The following is a 15368-nucleotide window of genomic DNA, read 5'->3' on the forward strand; positions in this document are numbered from 1 at the left end:
GGGTGGTTTCTGGACTCAAGCACACACTGAAGCTGGGTCATGGGGAGCTTCTTTGTCACCCAACACCCCCAAGTCCTTCTTATCAGGGCTGCTCTCAATCCAGTCTCCCCCAGCCTGTGTTTGTGCTTGGGATTGCTCCAGCTCATGTGCAAGACCTTGCACTTGGCCTTGTTGAACTCCATGAAGTTCACATGGTCCCACCTCTCCAGCTTGTCAAGGTCCCTCTGAAGGGGACAAGCTACAGTCCCTCTATACTAGACTTCCCCCAAGCAAAGCTGCCCTCTGTCTCAATTACTGCGAGATGCAGGCAGCTTACCCCAGAGCATTATTATTACACTGCCAGTCCCAGCAGAACTCACCGGCCCAGGGCTCCCATGTGTGCCTGAAGGGTGTTCGCTGCGCAGAAAGCAGGGTTTGTGGCTGCTTTCTAGCTTAAACTAGTTTCAGTCTGTACCCACTTTCAGCCTCTTCTATTTCTCTGTCAAACAGACAAGCACAAGCAGGGATCAGTGTGTGCAAATACATTTTTCCAAGCTGTGTACTAACTAGGCTCCAGGAAAGCCAACATGGTTATTGTTAGCATAAAGGCTTGGAACAGGAGAGACCCTTGGCCACAGAAGCCAGAACAAGGGTCCTGCTTAGATCAGCACCATTCCCCATTGGGTGCTATTGGGGTTCAGGACATGATATGCCATACCTACCGTGGCTGCTGCACTTCCACTGCCCAACTGGAAAGAGCCAGAAAGCTGTTTCTGGGGTGTATCTATGTTTTTCCACCTTGAAAGGAGTCAGCCTCTGGTCTGAGGTCATATCCTACAAGTCTGTGCCCAGACTCAGCATCTCACTGTTACTCCCACCTTGGTAGCAGATAATGTACCCCTGCATGTGGACCTCTTCACTCCCAACAGAATAAGCTCTTCCCAAGGGCTTTCTGACATCAGAGAAGACGAAACATCTGCAAGGACATAGAAAGTGTTTTGAAATAAACCCCCATAAAAGAAATAACCCTCAGGGCTGTTGCAGAATGCAAGTTCACACTGCATTCCCCGGGTACCAGCCTGAGACAGGCATCTGGGGGAGAACCAAAGGGTTCAGCTTTCAATGCAGCTTTCATGTGTAATGCAGCCGGCTGCTGGTGCCCTTCCCTGGCTGCACAGTGGCTGGATAGGGTGCTTCTCTCATGCAGCTTGGTGCACTGGCCATCAGGGAGAATCAGGGAGGCAGTGCCTGCTTGCCTAGGCATGGCTTGGGCACAGGGCTCAGGTCCTGGATTTCTGTATGACACCCTTTGCTGAGAGCATGCTCTCGGAGCATGAGCACTGGAGCTGGGGTTTCACAGCAGGCACTTCCCTGCATAGGCAAAATGGTTTAGTACACTTCCCAGCATTTTAAAGCTGTTTACACCTTATGTATACACTGAATCTGATGGGAGATAAGTTCCTGTGGCTTTTCTGAGTAGGGACATGAGTAAGATGGGCAGCTGGCTAGCCCACATTTACCACTAATTGCGTTGTGTTTATGTGAATGTTTGCTCAGGAAGGCCTTAGCCTGGGCTGAGATCCTTCACTGGGCATTTCCCCAGTCCTTAGACTGTGTGGAGGTAGGTACCTGCAAGGAGCTGGACAAAAGCCTCCCCGTTGGCGGCTCCAAGTCGCTAACACATAGGCTTGCTTTCTGCCTCTCCACACACCCACTTCCCTCCTGGAGAAGTCCCCTGCTCATGGTCCTCAGCTCCATCTCAGATTCCCCTTAGGCTCAACCACTTGCAGGAAGGAGCATAACTTAAACATTCACCTGCCTGGATGGTACAGAAATCCCCACCCCCCCCCTCACCTCCTGACATGGTTCATCCCTCCCTTCTTGCTGTACAGATGCTTCAGTCCATAAGGGTGCCTGAAGAGACCACCCATGGTGAAGGGAATCCTTCCCCCAACTTTGGAAGCTTACAAAATCTGCAGATAACCAAAAGCAATCTTAGCTGAAGCCCAGGAGCCTCCACAGGGTAAACCTCACCCACTTCCCTTGCCATGCCTGCAGGGAAGCAGGAGAGGAGACCACAGGGGGAGTGAGGGAGAGCATCCAAATTCCAGAGGGATGTGCTGAGCTGTGCTGGCTTTTTCAGGCTCATGACTCCTACCTTCCAGCGGTGCTTCTTTCTGGGAAAAAGCCGGCATCAGCATCTTCATCCAAGTCATTGTTTCCTATGCTGCAGAAGAACAAGCAGTTACAGGGTAAGCTGTGACTGGGAGTCACAGTCACTCCTCTCCATTTGTCACTCTAAAGAGATGGGCATCCTCAAAAGAGGAGCAGCATTAAAAAAGAAGCCTTTTGTCCTAGCATGCTCTTCTCCTGCCCCAGACACATCCCAGGCCAGTTCAGGGACTTCTGTAGCACACCCAGCATCAGTAGCTGTTGCTGCATGTCTCTGTGATACTAATTCTGACCAAGAGTTGCCACCTCCTCAGTTGTCTAACATGACTGTAGTTGAACCACAGGGAAGCCACAGTGCTGGGCAGCCAGTCACATGAAAGTCCCACCGCACTAGGCACATGCATGAGTGCCTTCACCCTGTGCAATGGCTTCTCGCTTCAGCACAGTGAAACCAACTAATGAAAAATGATTGAAATTAAGACAACCCCCAAAAGCCACATTGTCCATCCTTGCTGCCCAAACCAGCAGTCTTGACAGAGGTTTGTCTAACCTGGTCTGAAAAACATCTATTGATGGAGATATCCCGGATCTGAATGTTTTCCAGGGGGTGCTTATCCTGTGATTGGAAAGTTTCTCTCAATGTATTTTCAAAGATATTATTGTCGTTTTTTCCCTATCCTCACTGGGAGACCAATTTACTGCCTTACTTTGTGGTAGTCTTTTATATACTTACAGGCTTAACTAGTATCCCTAGTCTTCCTTCCCCTGGATCAACCAAAGCCAGTTCACTCCGTCTGCCCTCATAGGTCATCTTTCCTAGTTCTATGGTCCTTCTTGCTGCACATCTCTGGTTCCTCTCCAGTCAGGCTTCATCTTTTGATGTCTGTCCTGAAGCCTACCCCGCCCTTAGCAGAGGGAAAGGGCTGCATGGTACACACGCATGCACTTCTGTCCATATTCTCCATTTAATTTGGTCTTCTCACAGGAGGCTGCACTAACCAAGGCATTCATTTCACTTTTCATTCACATTTCATCTGCACTACTCACTGCAATGACCAAGGCTTTTCCAGTAAAACCAGTGCTCAGCCAGCCCCCTCCTTGGAGAGGGAGGTTGGGCAGAACAAAGCACAAAGCCACTCTCCCCCCTTGCCCTTCCAGGCGTGTTCCTGCTCCTGGCCCATTCAGGATCCTGGATCTCACGCAGGCAGGATGAGTCTTGTTTTCCTAATTCCCGTGGGTGCACTCTGCAGGAAAAAAGTGAAGAAAAACAAGAGTTAAGCCACGGTGTTTCATCCCTTGGCCAGCTCCAGAGAGCCTCCTGGGGCTGAGCAAGTCTACCAGAGCCCATGATTCATTATGCCTGTGTTGTATTTAGCGCTTCTCAGTGTTGCGACATTGCTGCTCAATAAAAATATGACACATTTAACTGGTAGAGAAATGGCAGACCCCAGGCAGCAACAGCAATGAGAAGGGAGGATGTATAATCTCTGCTGGCATCACACAGTGTATACACACACAGCAATAATTCGGCAGGTTCAATTGTCTCAGATCGCAGTTGCAGATGATGTTACAAATGCAAGTCCACACAAAACCCAAGCTGAAAAAGGCAGATCCATTTTTTTATTGCTGGAAAATTCTGTGTCACTGAGTTACCACACATGAGATAGAACAATATCTCACTCAGAGCCAGGATTCTGCCTGCAAATGGGTTAGCACAAATCCCAGCAGCCTATGGGCCACGTTCTCTTCTCCCAATTTCTAGATGCACAAGGACAGTTTATGATGGTACAGCAGCCTGTGAGCTTTCATTTTCCTTCCATTTGTAAGACAAGGAAGAGCAGGCTGCACCAGTGCTGGGATGTAGCTCATTGGAAATGCACCTCTGCTTAGCTCCAAGCTGTGGGGAACTATCCAGGTTCACTTCTGTACATCACAGGAGTCAAAGCCAGGGGGAAGGTATCAGTTTAAATGCACAGAGTGTATTAAAGGCAGCTTTCACCCTTCACTCTGTTCAGACAACAAGTTTTACCAGGGTCTGGCAGGGTGCTGGATTTAGTGCCAGACCCAGCTGCTAATGAATTATCTGAGCAAAGCCCAGTGTGGCAGGTCACAGGAGCTGAGCTTCTCTCGTGTGGCTTTGGTCAGGGTGACTGACCACATCAGCTCTTATTGCCATGCACAGCACATCCCCATTTATATTGGTTTAACCACTGGGCTGTGGTTATTATTTTCCAGCAATCCTGTAGGCACAGCAGTGGGGTGGAGCAGAGTATGCACAGACACAGGTCACCCAGCCCTGCTCATTTCCCACCTCCTCCCAGATGGCACAGGAGGAGGTTGCTCTAAAGCCAGATCATGATGCACAGCAACATGCAGATGAGAAAAATCATACCACTCCCTTTGGTGCTACGTTCCAGCCAAGCTAAAAATAGAGACTGTCTGACTGCAGGTAGCATTTCCTTTGTTTTCTTCACACAGGAGAGAAGGTTCAAGTCCGAACAACTAATGCCTAGAATGATTCCTGCAATCAGCATCCTAACAGTCATGTATGCTGCTAATGACTTGGGCTCCTTGAAAGTATACAATGGGGAAAATGGCATTGGGCATTGTTTGGGTAGGAAAGCAATTTGTATACGTTAAAGCTTAGCAGAAACAGATTGTCTGAATAACTTTTTTCCCCCCACCCCTTCTTACTTTCTTGATTGTGGTTACAAAAAAAAAACCCAAACATGTAAGTTAGCCTTTTAGGAACTCATTTTGTGCAGGAAAGTATCATGCAGGTTACACAACTATAGCAGGACAACTTGAGGTCTCTGCTATTGCTACAGAACACTACAGAACCTGCTGTCTCACAAAACCCAATCTGTAGACTGGCTCAGTTCAAAATGCAACAGAAATAGAATAAACTGCTTCAGTTGGAAAGGACCTACAGTGATCATTTACTCCAACTGCATGACCCCTCCAGGGCTGACCAAAACTTAAAGCATGTTATTAAGGGCATTGTCCAAATACATCTTAAACACTAACAGGCTTGGAGCATCAACCACCTCTCTAGGAAGCCTCTTCCAGTGTTTGACCACCCTCTTAGTAATGAAATGCTTCTTAATGAAATATCCTAATAGAAACATCTTTAAATTACCTCTTAAACATCTAAAGCAAGAAACAGAGGATATGAATGACTTTTTTTTCTCCCCACCTCTTCTTATTTTCTTGGATTGCAGCCAGCAGTCTGAGAGGTCAAGGATGTGCAAGAGGAGTTTTCCTGGACAAGAGCGGCATTCCCAGCCTTACAGGCAAAAGACACCACCTTGCAGAGCTCTGTTTTATTTCTCATGGATGCTCACATTTTCAGGCTAGTAGGAAGAGTGCAGTTGCCTGCAAGTGCTACATCATCAGTATTCATTCCTTCAGGTATTCATCCCTTCCATTTGAGGATATCCTGCCTGCAGAAGAGCTGCTCTTCACCCTGCAGACAAGGGAGCGCAACTGTCACACCTGAGACCCAGCCATCAGCTTTCCCCAGTCAGACTTTGGTTGAACCTCGCCCCAAAACTTTGCTTTCATCACGTTAATCAAGTTATGTTTATAGTCACTCATGCTGCTCCCTGTTCCAGCAGGCCACTGTTGGGCAACCGCTGCAGTAAGAGCTGACTGCAACCTGCCTGTGCCCACCACTGCCCGCTTCCCTGCCCCAGCCAGAAGAGCAGCCCTTAGTTGCTTCTGTGCAAAATCAGCCCAAATCTGCCTGATGTGCATTGGAGTAAGCAAAGAGCTTTCACAGGCTCTGGTCTACCTCTGTGTAGGGTTTCTTACTGTTTGGGGTTTCTCTGGAGGGGGAGAACAGTCTTCCCCACAAAGGTGAACTGCACAGGCCTGCAGTAGTAACACGGTAAACCCTTTGCCTCTCCTCTCTGTACTGTGAACTATCTCAGGTCAAAGATAAACCCGCATGAGGGCACCGTGACCATGTCAGAATTTCTGCAGGGTCATTTTTTTCTTTTCCAGAGGAACATTCCAAGCCAGAAGCTTCTTTTACCGTTTTTAACTGTGTTCTCTTGTCCCTTGTGAAATGCAAACAAACCACATGGCTCAAAAACCAAATGAGCTTGGTCTGGGGCTGGCTGAGTCACCCTGTTTGATTGTCAGTCTATAGTAATTAGACTGTGTGCACGAAACCATTTAATTACAAGGCACTCCAGAGTCAGACCCCTGAAAAAAGGATCAGACACTTCAGCCAATCCTGTCAGCACCTGCCATTAGTGGTAGCATCCCATTTCAATGAAAACCAGGAACTCCAACATGGAAACCACTCAATTTGAAGTGTTTTTCTAGATAGAACTAGTAAGAATATTTTTCCAAGGTTTGTTAGGAAAAAAACAGAGGCAAAATACCCAGCAAAAATCTGAGTTAACTGAAAAATAGATTCAACAAAACACTTTGAAGTAGTTCTCATCAGCACATATAACTCCTCAGAGACACAGACAAATGCAAGGAAGTTCTATGAGCCTTCTCCTATGGAGAAGATGGCCCAGCCCAGCCGAGAATTAGAATCACAGAATGGTTATGGTAGGAAAGGACCTTAAGGTCATCCAGTTCCAACCCTTTGCCATGGGCAGGGGCATCTCACACTAGACCAGGCCACTAAAGGCCCTGTCCAACCTGGTCTTTAGTGGTGAATCCAGTGTAGCTACTTCATGCTGTATCATCTGCTGTATGTATGTGCAGAGTTGAAGAACTAGTAGCTTATATGAGCTGTACTCAACCCAGTAAGCCTAAGAAACCTTTGAAGATACATTAAAACTGAGCACACACTGAGCAGAGAAAGGTGGCCTCAGCAGAAACCACCTTTAAAGGTTCATCTGGACCGTAGAATGGTTTTGTACTCACCATGCAATAACAGTGTATGCAGGGAATGCTTCAGGTTGGACCAGTGGTTTTGGCTCTGCTATGACAAGGCTGAAATTAAAGGATGTATTAGACAAGCTTTAAGAAAAGAAATCGTTGCTTATGTTACTTTTCAGTGAACTCATGACAAACCAGCTGACTAAAATTTCCAAATGTATGCCATTCCTGCCTGCTTCTACCAACTCTGTGTTACCCTATGACTTCTGCTTTCTTTGAAAACAGAACAGTGCTTTGAATTTAGGAAAGTGTAAAATTTCTTTCTGAAGTAATCAGCTGCATGATGTTGTGCTGGAAAGGGTATGGCTCTTCCACTGTTCCTAGCAGGGAGGAAGAAGGATGATTTAGCCACATATCATTCACATTAGAAACTCAAGTTTACTCCATCCTGATTCCGGAGCGTGCTATTCAGGGGATTTTTAAGATCAACAAATACAATTCTTTCATGTTCAGTCTCGATGCTGGTTTCCTGAAGAAGTGTAAGAAGAGGTTGTTGTAAGGGTGCTGGAAATGCTGATTACAGAATGTCCTGCACCCATGCTATGCATAACACACCAGCTGAGAAAGTACAGTAAGGAAGGCAACATATCCAACGGGACTCAGCTATCTGGCATGCTGACTTTTCAATCTATGTCCAAAATAGCACTAAAAAGAGCTTACACAGTGCCTGCTTCAGCAGTGCCTCTGACAGGTTCTCTGCCTGTATGGTGCCAATTAAGGTGCAAGACAAATAAAGACAGTGAATTTAGACAAGGCAGTAGCATCCCCGAGGCTGCTCTTAGCCCATTTCAACCTCAGGACAGCCCTGTTTCCATCTCAGTATGAGCAGAATCACTGACATAACGTTTCCATCAGTGACATAGGCCAGGGCCAGATCCCTCTCTAATGTGAAGCAGTGTCTCTCCAGGCTGAGCAGACACAGGCATGAGCACCATCATGGCCAGTTCAGGAGCTCAGCATCCTCCAATCTCATCCTTTCCTCCCATTTCCCACAGTCGTGCAGCTGATGCACACGTACACACACTTCAGGCCAAGTCCTCTCCTTCTGCTTGTGAGGCAGGATGGCAGCAGAGGCAGCACACCCTTCCCAAGGGACTTGTGTGAAAACAGCACCAAGGTCGCACTGATCCTATGTCAGCCATCATTACCCATGCTTGTGATCCCTTTCAGGTTTGCATCCCAAGTTGGAGGCTGCCACTGGAAGGAAGATCTCTTGCTGGAAGATGGCTTGGGAGTTCAAAAGGAGGAGGGAGGACAACAGTGCTGTGGATTCAAGTGCTGCAGGAGATGTGAGACAATGGAGCACTCCCAGCACTGAGCAGACATATCCAATCCTCCCAGTACATCTGTATGAGCACAGGACCCCCAGGGAAGAGAGTTCCCCTCAAAAGGTAGTGCCATGACTACCTTTCTCATTAAAAGAGAGAGAGACAGAATATCTGTCCTTGCAGCCTGCCCAGCTCAGAGCGTGGGGAACAGCCCTCTCTTGTCCTGCATCCTCCATCACCTTTATTTGCTTAGAAATCCCCCAGGGCAGAGGAGAATTAAAAATATGTGCTTCTGAACAGTTAACAAGAGAAAAGCTCAGACCAGGCCTCACTACACCGATCTGTAAGGGTATCCTTAAGGGTATCCTTCCACCTGCAAAGCCTGTAGACCCACCACAGGAGTAGTACATAACACCCATCCCTTGATGCCAGAACACTCAGGTGTGCTGGCCCCGGTCCAGGCTCTGCCACTCGACACAGCAGCTGATGCAGATGAGACTTTGTTCATGGTAACTGTCCTCTCCACCTCTTCTGCAGCTTTGTCCTTCCATTTGTTGTTGTACAGACACCAACTGCAACCCACAAACACCACAGGTCTAAATGGGGGTTATCCCTGGTACCCCTCAGCCCTCATCTCCTGCATCTTCTCTTTGCCAAAAGACAACTTCAAACTAGGATATGAGCCTAGAGTTGCTCACATAAGGGTATGAGAAGGGGAAACTGAACTGAGAAAAGATCTCAAGGAAATGAGATTCACAAAGGAAGACAATCCCTACATTGCCTATGATAACACAGGAAGCAAAAGACTCACCATTAGATAAGAATAGCAGATAACTGTTCATCTTCTCAATAGCCAACTGAGCTCTAAAAAAAAGATGTAGCCTTTTACCACTTCCTGTTTTCACAGTGGCAAGGGTGCAACCCCTCTGTCCTCCAGCTGGAGAGGTTCAGCCCCTGGTTTACTGCAGGCGGTGGTGAAGCCAAACGTCACCAAGGGCAAGATGCCTTCAGCACGCAGCAGAGGGATGAACACCCTCCCCATGCCTGTCTGAAGGAGGGAGCTGGCCTCAACAGCACCCTCCTTGAAAGAACAGTCAAGTTTTCTCAAGTCTCCTATGGATGTGTTGGCAAAAGGCCACGTGCAGTTGGCCTTATTCCCTCATACGTGCATATTTACTCACAGGAGCCCAGTGAAAGAGCTGGAGTTAGCAGAGATATCCATATGTGCAGATTTATAGAAGGGGCTGTTGTTTGCAGCCCCATCTGGAAGAGGGTTGGATTGCCAACACCAGAAGGCTCCAGCTGAAAGGTGGTTTGGGTTTCAAGCAGCTGCTGTTATTTCAGTGGCAGCAACCTGAAACATTCAAATCTTTCTCTATATTATGTTAACAACTCCTGCTAATCCCATTGCAAAGTCCTTCTTGGTGACCATGACATGGTATGAAAGGTACCAAAGGGTCTAAACACAGAACATGGAAAGAGGTGGGAAAAGCAGAGGTGGCAATTGCAGAATGTGGAAGAAAGCAGCTATAAAACCTAATCTGCCTCAGCCTCCCCAAAATACTTGTGGCAGCTGGAAAAGATTCAAGCAAAAAACTTCAGCATTTCAAGGAGGCAGATGGAGCCTGAAAGGGGAGATGAATAAAAGCCATGGTTTTCATTTAATACGTCTAAATCAGAGACAGTAGGTCTGTTCAGAAGCTAAGCAGGGAACAGCAAGCAGGTGCTCATAGCGTGCCACATGCACTTTAAAGGTATTGCACTCACAGCTTAAATTAAACTTTGAAAAACGCTGGGTTTCAGAGAAACAGAAGGGACAGGAAACCTGTGAAGAAGCTTTTATACGCAGCACAGAGACAGCCCAATTTAACATACTCTTCTTCTTCTGGAGGACATGGGAAGCCTTCATTCGGGTTGTAATGGGCTCTGAAATTTAAAAGGGAGGAAGAGACAGCCAGAGTATGGCTCCTTGAATATAGATAACCACAGCTGGAATGGGTCACAGAGCATGGGAATGAGTGGGGCTGCAAGGCTGGGTAGGGCAGCAGGGTGATATCGCAACAGACCAGCATGGAAACCACAGGAACATGCCAAGAGGACAGAAATAGCGGCCCTGAGGAAATGCTTCTTGTAAAATCCTCACCAAGCAAAAAGGCAGGGAATGGTCAGAAGGACACACAGATGGTGGGAGTAAGGACAGGCCAGGGCAGAGCCTACCTGTGGGCAGAGCTGCTGTGGCTGCAGGGAGCAAGGCTGATTTGCAGAAGCATGAGACTAAGTAAAGAGTTTTGCTGTATATAAAAAAAAATTATTATATACATATTATAAATATAAATATATAAATATATATATAAGACATAAATCACATGTTCATAGTGCACAGGGAAGAAGAGCCTGGTAGTCCTTGGTACAGAGAGGGATGGATGAGTGGAGGTCTTTCACCAACAGCAAAGGAGATTTCCTTAATGAGATTTGCTCAGGGGACGGTTGCCTCCTTTGAGTGGGTCAGTGCCCTGAGCAATGCACAGCATGATTATGGCAAGGGAAGGGGAGAGAAGATTGTCAGACCTTAACCAGCCTGCTTGATGCAACCCGTCCCTGAGAAATGTCTCTCTGGTGCCTAGACATAACCTGAGGGAATGGTTAAAGACATCAGCTCAAAGAGAAGTGAGACAACAAGTAGGTTCCTTTTCTATGAAAATAAAAGGATGGCTTCTTTTGCCTACGTTCAGAGCTAGCCATCCCTGGAGACACCCAAGGCCAGGCTGGACGTGGTTCTGTGCAACCTTATCTAGTGGAAGATGTCCCTGCTCATTGCAGGGGAGTGGACTAGAGGAGCTTTGAAGGTCCCTTCCAACCCAAACTCTTCTATGATTCTATGATCTTAACTTTCTTAGAAAGCAGAGTAACTGTGCAGTGACTGCAAGTGAATTCCCACCTATTTCAAGGAGTTAGGAACAGGCTTCCACTTTCAAAAACAGATTCACTGGGAACAGAAAGATTTGCCATGAAGTGCAACATCCCCAGTCTCCCTGCTGCAACCGCTAACTCTCTGACACCCCTGTGTAAAGAGGAGGGGACATTTCAGGGGACACTCCCGGGGAAAGCACGTTCCCAGTTGAGAAGCAAGAGAGGCTGCGGGTGAGCCGATGGGGCAGACAGCCTCACCAGAGGACGGAGCTGAGCAATACTGAAACCAAAACACACCAAAGGCTTTCTCACTCTGCAGCTGGCTCACCGGCTGACTGGGACAGTCACTGCAAAGGGAGAAAACAGGAAGTTTTCTGTACCCATAAAGCAGCTTTGGGATGCACTGATGGAGGAGTTGCAGCTGAGATGGATTCCTACCCAGGCACCTTTACCACCTCTTGTCACCAGCATTTCCTTATCCACTTCTTATTAAAATCTCATCATACAGAAACCCTGCCATTAGCCAGAAGGGCTAATTTGTGCTGCCCTCCACTAGCAGTGGAAAATATTATCCTGATGTTGCCAGGTTCATGTTCTGCTCAGAACTGACCGTGAATAACAAACTGAATATGCATAAGGTGGGGAGGAAATCAAGCACTGGCTGGACAGTGAGGAAGCTGCAAGAAGATCAATGAACAAATTCAGAGAAGCTGGATAAAATAATGGAGACAGTGAAAGAAGAAAATTTCTTTTGGGTGATGCAATGTGGTCACTGCTCCTCTTTGATAAGCATGTATGAAACCTTCCTTAAGCTGACAGGAAGGGAAGCAGGAGAGAGCCAAGGCCCATGGACCCATGCAGCCAGGGAGATCCATGTGTGAGCAGTCTGCTGAGAGAAGAGAGCCACTGTGGTTAATTGTATTTATTCCACTTCAAAAAGCAGGTAATATCAGTCTTGGAGAAATGCTTAGCCAGAATAATGCCCCCTCGTTCCATTCCACAGTGTCAGAAACCGTCTGCATTTTGGAGTCATTACAATGCAGCCAGAGCATGCTGCCCTGAAAGGAAAGGCTGTTACAATACTTTGTAAACTGAAAAATCCTATCAAGGTAGCAGATGCTTCGCGAGGATGGTGACAGGGTCTGCGCGGGACGCATCCTAACAACTGTAATTGAGTCATAAAGACAGGCAGTGCATGAGCAGCAAGCAGAGGAACACATGCAGAGATGATCTTAAGGTCCTTTCCAACCCTAACTATTCTATGATTCTATGCCACTTTCCTTCCTTACAGAAGCAAACATTAGAAAACAACCAAGATACGAAGTCAATTACTTTCAAAGGTATCAGAAAAGGCTCCATGGGGAAGACAAATGAAGCCCAGAAAGAGAAGTGAGGGAGTGAGAGATGACAAAGCCACTGAGCACGACACATGCTGGTGTCTGCAGGCTTGTCATAAACCCAAAGGGCAAAGCTGAAAGCAGTTATTTGCTGTTCAGCCAGATAAATATATTTGCAGACAGCAGCCAAGAGACCACAAGCAAACAAGCTGTGGGGCTCAGGGATGGATTCCACCCTGCGCCGATGCACGTGACAGCAGAAACCCAGTGGGGTTTCAGCACCATCTGCCTGTGTTGGTGCTGCTTGGGCAAGTGAAGCCTTAGTTCTTGTCAGTGCAGGTCAGAGCCATGCAGGGCAGGTCCCCTCTGAAGCCACTGATGAGAAGATTGCTCAAGGGTTTCTCTGCTGTGAGGTCTGGTGGATGGGGAAAGAGCTCACGATCAGCAGGCACTGAAGCTCTGCCTTGCCTTGGAAAGTGAGGCAATGCCACAAGCACTCATTCCTGCCTCACACCAGCAGTCTTGATTAGGCACAGGAATGGCTTTTGCCATGATAGGAATTGGATTACATGCTTTAGCTACAAGAGCATCTAGTGACAGACAAGAGTGACTGGTTTTAACTGGACAGAGGAGAGATTGAGATTAGACATTAGGAAGAAGCTCTCTGTGAGGATGCTGAGGGTGCCCAGAGAAGCTGTGGCTGCCCCATCCCTGCAGTGTTCAAGGCCAGGTTGGACGGGGCTTGGAGCAACCTGCTCTAGTGGAAGGTGTCCCTGTCTGTGGCAGGGGGTTGGAACTGGATGAGCGTTAAGGTCCCTTCCAACACAAAACAGTCTGGGATTCTGTCAACCACCTGTAAGGTCAATATGGGCCTATTGCAGTCCTAGATGGAGTATTTCCCATGATGAAAGGAAACCCATATCACCTCATTTTGATTCTCTGAATTTCCTTAACTGTTCCTCTTTGGCAGTGGGAAAAAAACAATCCCTTTGTTGCTCCTCCTCTCCTGCCAAAGAGACTCTCTCTGATGTCCCCATCTTCATCAGTGTGTTTCACAGGCAGAGCCTCAAGGATGCTAGCACTTGAAAAGCAAAAAGCTGAAGTCCTGGGGGGGATTTTCAGTGAGGTGGATACACGGAGCTGCCTGGAAAAAGATTAAAAAAAGAAAATAAATGGAACCATCTTAGATCCTTTTGTTTTCTCTCTTTGCTATTCAGAGAACCTCTGTGTCATCTGAGAGAGACACAGCGGGGAGCTGCTACTTGCTTTGCCAAAGCAATGAGAAGGAATAGCCTCTGTTAAAGACACCACCCGCATTGGGATTATAAATACAAAAAGAGATGAATTTATCCAGTTGAACCTAATCCACAGAAAACACTGCAGCGAGGAGCAGGAGTCAGGGGAGTGCTTGGCTATGGGCGACAGGCCAGGGGGGACATATGGATCACATTAAAAACCTATAAAGCAGCACCAGAAAATGCATTTCAATACAGAAGTGCCTCCAGCCCCACCTGCCTCTCTATCACTGTGGCATTTGCTGGAGACTAATGATCCCAAGGAGGCAGGATCCCAGCCCAGCATGCCAGGGCACCCCATCCTGCCAGGGCATGGCAGGAGCAGGAAGCTGTGTGTGATAGCAGGAGGGTTCAGGACATCTCTTTGCTTGTGGGTTTGGTGCCTGGGTGCCCAATCCTGCGGGATTTCCATGTGGGCACGGGTACTGGGCTGCCTCAAGCCCAGATGAGCAGCAGCACTAAAGCCTTCATGGCTGCTGTGCACCTGAAGAGTAGGGTCCCTGGCATCCAGATGCAACTGAGCACCAGCTCAGAGCACCAACACAAACCGCTTGCATGCTACCAGATCCGCTTCTCCGGCTCACACGTAAACCTCCTGGCAGACACGAGGCGAGGTGCTACAGCCCAAGTGTGAATGGAGGCTGCTGGGTGAGCCGGCTGCCAGGCGGAGAGGTGCTTCCCAAAGAGAGAAGTATATCACAGAATGTTGTGATAGCTGAGAAGGAACCAGCATTGTTTTCCATATGGAAGAGAGTCTGCAGTGGAGGCAAAGTCGTTTGGTTCCAGGAACAACAAAACCCACAATTTACTGCTAAAACCAGTCACATTTGGCTGTCCAAATCAGAACAAGCACTTGTAAAAATGAATAATTGAAGACATCATAAGCCATTTATCAACCCTACATCAACCATAAATGCCTTCTGCTAAGCACAGAGAAATGCCCTATCAGAAGCATCATGGATGTATTGTTCCATATGACTTCCCAAAGAGCACTTCATGATGATTTATATAATGAAATGCCCAAAGTAAAAACATATAGTAATCATAGTTATATCAGATTTAGTTTCTTGGTAAAAGCTGCATCATTCAGATGCAGTTCCACAATGATATTTCGTTTTATAGACAATGTAGGATTCGTAACGCCTTAAATTAGTCACATCCTTGCTTTGAAGTGATTAGATTTTGTAAAAAATGGGAGAAATAAGCAAACTGTTATCCCTTAGCACCTCACTGGTGTTTGGAAGCAAACATTACTGAATGTGAGCACAAACACTCCACAGGCAGGGACTGGTGCCTGGCCTGAGAGTACAGTGATTCAGTCTCACAGGCTGTTAAATGACAGTCCAGGAGGGTCCTGCACTGGGAAAACAGCTCCAAAATCAGAGGCCAGTGCTGAACATATCTGCCCCACCACCCTGCCATCATGTCCATCATGCTGCAAAAGGCAGGCAGTCAGCTAATGCATGGCAGAGATTACGGGCACCGATTGCTCTAGATCGATACCT

At 47.4% G+C, this 15368-nt stretch overlaps 1 protein-coding gene across 3 annotated transcripts in view; it reads right to left on the reverse strand.

The window, feature by feature from the left end:
• ST6GAL1 (ST6 beta-galactoside alpha-2,6-sialyltransferase 1) overlaps nucleotides 1–3136 on the reverse strand; it is a 44830-nt gene extending 41694 nt beyond the window's left edge. Inside the window, exons 1-3 of one of the 3 annotated variants that reach the window (XM_057426551.1) lie at nucleotides 2885–3136; nucleotides 2138–2206; nucleotides 858–955 (exon numbers count right to left, since the gene is read on the reverse strand). The gene's annotated coding sequence lies outside the window, so the exon portion shown is untranslated. Of the gene's footprint in view, nucleotides 1–697; nucleotides 833–857; nucleotides 956–2137; nucleotides 2207–2884 lie in introns of those variants that run through there. The other 2 variants (XM_057426550.1, XM_057426552.1) reach the window with 2 other exon arrangements.
• Nucleotides 3137–15368: the final 12232 nt, after the last annotated feature.

The sequence above is a fragment of the Pezoporus wallicus genome, unplaced genomic scaffold (genome assembly GCF_028554395.1).
Source record: "Pezoporus wallicus isolate ANWC-B61680 ecotype Strahan unplaced genomic scaffold, APGP_CSIRO_Pwel_v1 contig_7680, whole genome shotgun sequence".
Lineage (NCBI taxonomy): Eukaryota > Metazoa > Chordata > Aves > Psittaciformes > Psittacidae > Pezoporus > Pezoporus wallicus.